Source organism: Setaria italica, chromosome VIII (genome assembly GCF_000263155.2).
Source record: "Setaria italica strain Yugu1 chromosome VIII, Setaria_italica_v2.0, whole genome shotgun sequence".
NCBI classification, from domain to species: domain Eukaryota; kingdom Viridiplantae; phylum Streptophyta; class Magnoliopsida; order Poales; family Poaceae; genus Setaria; species Setaria italica.
Genome location: NC_028457.1, coordinates 23470982 through 23475710, shown reverse-complemented (window position 1 = coordinate 23475710; position 4729 = coordinate 23470982).

Here is a 4729-nt window from a genome sequence, read left to right as displayed (position 1 = left end):
CAATATATCCACTTGAGAGCTGCATCTAACTTTGTCTCTTTAGTTTGAGCACTTTAACCTTGAGCTAGTGACTTGGATCAACATTCAACACATATGAATGAAACCCAACTTTGGATCACAAGTCACTCCTTCATATGACTCAATAAACATTTGATGCATCCCATTACTATACTCGTTAAGGCTTGACTTGATACCTCGAAATCCTCCAAGCAATAGCCACTTCACCCTAGCAAAGCTCATGGCTAAAGCCACTACTTGACCAAACCTCACTTAGTGCCTCGTTGCTAATCCCTAGCTTGATTTCTTCATCCAATCACTGCCACATTGAGTCTAGCTTCATTTTGACATCAAGAATGAAACCCGCTTGAGATCATATCATTTCTTGACTTCAATATCCCATTTGTAGATAACAAGCTTCTCATTATATTTAGAGACCGAAGAATATTCCAATGACATCATGTCTCTACCTTCACCTTAATTTGCTTGTCACATATTACTCATACACATTATGGGATCACACAATATTCCTCATTATGACATTTATCTTTAATTCAAGCAATATTTCAATATGAGGCTATCACAAGCCTCAACACATCTTTGACACCATTGCTTGCTTTTCATGCTTAGATGAACAATGCCATTTATTACACTTGTTCTTTTCACCACATGAGCTTTTTAATACAATCTTTCCCACAAAGATTGTTCATCAATAACACTACACCTACTCATATGCCTAACAAGTTTATTACACCTTTAATCTAGTTGTCATTTAACCCACCAAAACCCACTAGGGCCTAGATGCTCTTTCACCCTTCATGTATAAAATAAGTATTTCAAGCATTAGAAATTTGTCCAAAAAAGTGGAGCAAACAAGGAAAAGTTGCAGTAGGAGGCTTGGGTTCGACTCCCCTTGGGAGCGAATTAAACGGATCTAGAATAAAAAGTTATAAAAAATAGGTAAGTGCTTCCCTTGCTGACTTCGGTCAAAAAAGGGAAAGCTATAGAGTTTGGGCTGCACAAGTGCGAGTAAACATGTTTGTATGGTCTATGCAACATTTTAGTTTTATTTGATTAAATAAGTTAACCAAGAGTTAAGACCGAATTAACAAAGTTAAATTCAGTTAACTAAAAGAAAAAATAATTTAATTAGCAAAATGTTCGGCTTCACACTGCTGCAGAGTGCCTCATCCAGCATAACAAATTTGAAGTTGACATGGATGAGGGGTGGATAACCCTATTGGCATGGATACTAGGATGGATAAATGTTTATTCTTGCTTAAGCAAAATAGAGTTGGCTTGGATAACAAAGTATGCAAATCAGTATTTCACTAGAGATGATATGAATATTATTGTATTCCTACCGGTGTTAGTTGTCGTCCAGCAAGGATATCAGCATATCAATACCGGTGTTAGTTACACATCGACTCGGATATTGCCTCAAGACACACTAAAAAAAGTAAACTTGGTAATTATATGTTTTAGAAACTACAACTATACAATAGGATAGAGTAAAATGCATGGTTGGTCCTTAAACTTGTCCGGATGTGTCACTTAGGTCCCCGTACTCTCAAAATGCATATTTGGCTCACTAAACTTTGGGCTCGGGTGTCATTTAGGTCCCTACACTCTCAGAATGTAGATCTGGCCCCCCCTAAACTTGGCTTTGGGTGTCATCTAGGTCCATATACTCTCTAAAAGTATTGTCATCTCAATTAAATTAATTAAACCTTATTGTTACATAGATACAATTTAATTATAGGCAAATAAAGTGAATTTCAACTCAACCTGTGTGGAGAATATTGATATGCTAAATCCAGAAAGATTGATAATCTTCTACTTTGGAGGCAATATCTTAACTTGCTAGGTGTGTATGACATGTGTGCTCTATTATTCTTGAAAGATTGTCCAAAATTGAATAACTCTTAGTTGCACCTACTAAACTAAAATCGGGGGTTTATAAAATAAATTATTGGATGAATATTAGGAGAACCTGAAGGGGAATAAAACAAGTCAAAAATGTGCTAATTAAAGTAATGGCTTGCTTGAAAGCATAAAATATGATCTTATCATGTTCTATTAGTAGGATGACATTATATTTCAAAGGTTTATGGGTCTATATGACACCCGAAGCAAAGTTTAGAAAGTAAAATATGTATTATGAGAGTACAAGGATCTAGGTGACACCCGAGCCCAAGTTTAGGGAGCTAGATATGCATTTTGAGAGTATGGAGACTTAAGTGACACAACCTGACAAGTTTAAGGACCGGCCATGCACTTTACTCAATAGGAAAATACTCCCTCCATTCCAAATTGTAGGTCATTTTGACTTTTCTAGGTTCATAGATATTATTATGCACCTGGACATACACTATATCTAGATACATAATAATATCTATGGACCTAAAAAAAGTTAAAATGACCTACAATTTAGAATGGATGGAGTAAAACATAGGATTCAATTATCTTCTCTTGTGCCTCAGTGGCATCAAAAAAGGCCAAAAAGGCTAATGCAAGAACTCCAAATCTACAGGGTTTCAAAAATTATGGCCCAGTACAGCACCTAATATTCTTGATGCCAATGGACTATGATGGAGGCATTCTATTATAGACCTTAACCTTATCATTGGCAAGTACATGATTACAGACAAACTAGAATATGCAAATTTCCCATCAGATATATAAGTACTAATGTGGCATGCATTGTTATCTCAAATTGAACACAAAGTATCCAAGTTCAATCTAAATATGAAAGAGTATGTGCTAGATGTTCATAACAACTAGATTTGCACACTCATCATCATTTGGTTAAGATATATCATCATTTGGATGCAGGATGTAAAGTTTATGAAAGACTTTCATAAAAAGTTAAAGCTGCACCATCATCATCATACAGCATCCCAAGTTAAAGATACACAAAATTTAACAAGTTCCACCATACACCCACATAAATTAAAGTAGAACAAATTTAACAAGTGCCATCATACATCCAATTAAATTTATGTAGATCCAAATTTAGGAAGTTTTGTCATGCATCCACATAAATTAAATTAGATCCAAATTTCACAAATTCCATCATGCATCCACATAAATTACATAGATCTAAATTTAACAGAACAATGATAAGCCTAGTTTAGATAAGGTGCTCATCATGCTTCTACATTAATAAACTAATTCACTTATTTATTAGAATGATAAGCCTACGAACTGCTGCAACAAATGAAAATACTAGTGCTTATATAACTGGAGAATCATAGTACTGCTTTAATCGCTGCATTGCTCTGATCACCCTACCACCTTTGTCGCAACGGCACAAAAGTCGTGATTGCATGGGAGGCAGAGGCTGGGTTTGAGGAGCTCCAAATTCAAGGCAGCACTAGCCCAGACTTTTGCCTCAAATCATGCCAACTGCGGCGGCGGTGCATTGCCCCAAGCTTTCACCACAGCCCTCACAAAGATGGTATGGCCGGCTGTGAACCGGCCGTGTCAAGTGCGGTGGCTGCCACCACCTTGCGTGATAAAGTGCTGGTAGGATCCGCTACCTCGAGCACTACTAGGGAATCGACGATTAGTACCGGATGGAAACCCCCCCTCTAGTACCGGTTCCACAATCGGTACTGGGAATTCGGTACTAGAGGGGGGGGCCTTTAGTACCGGTTGAGATACCGGTACTAAAGGGTATTAAAAAATAAAAAAATGAACCCCCCCCCCCCGATCGCTCTGGCCGCTCTCGGTCTGCTCCGCTCCCGCCAGCCCTGCCACCTACTTCTTCCGCCTCCGCCCTTCCCCGCCGCCGGCGCTCCACCCGCCTGCTTCCGCCTGCCGCTGCTCCGCCCGCCCACCACTTCGGTCCGCCTCTGCCTGGCCCCGCCGCCCTGCCACCGCTCCGCTCACCCGCCTCCGCCCTGTCCCGTCCCGCCGCCGCCACCTCCTCAGCTCTCACCGCCCAAGAGAGAGAGAGAGAGAGCTAGCGAGAGAAAAAGAGAGAGAGAGATTGCTGGGAAGGGAGAGAGTGAGAGAGAGTGTGAGAGAGAGCGAGAGAGGGAGTGCGCGAGAGAGAGTGCTGAGAGTAGAGAGGAAGGAGGGGATAAGGGGCGGATGCCTGCTGCTATTATGCTAGCTTTTCCTCGGGTGGGCGAACAGATGGATTTATTACCGGGTGGGAGATCCACCTAGTACTAAAGGCTCTTGGACCTTTAGTACCGGGAGGAGCCTCCACCCAGTTTACAGGGGGACTTATGCTAACATTAGTACCGGGTCAAAATTTGACCGGTGCTAAGGGAGTGGATGAAAGGTCCATTACCTAGTAGTGGAGTAGCGGATCGTGGTAGTTGCCAAGATCTCAAGATCGGCCTCCCTCACTGTCGCTGCCACCACGATGCAGGTCGTGGATGCCACAGCCTTGACAGCCATCTGCCGCAGTAGCCTCCCGCTCCGCCGCGCTCTTCTTCTCCATGGAGACTGATGAGGAGGACTATGGTGCAGTGGATCTAGGGTGTGTGATCATGGAGGTTTGGGATGTAGACGATGAGGCAATGCTATGGAGGATGAGGGGCTCCCGGATGCAGCGTTAGGGTTTCCAAGGGCCGACTTTATATAGACATATCTGTACCAGCGCAATATTGCACCGCCAAATTTGGCCATGGAATATTGTGTTGGTACATTTAGTCAATTGTCCTTGGATAAGTTATTAGAAAACTAAGAATATAAAATCCTGTTTAGATGTAAGAAC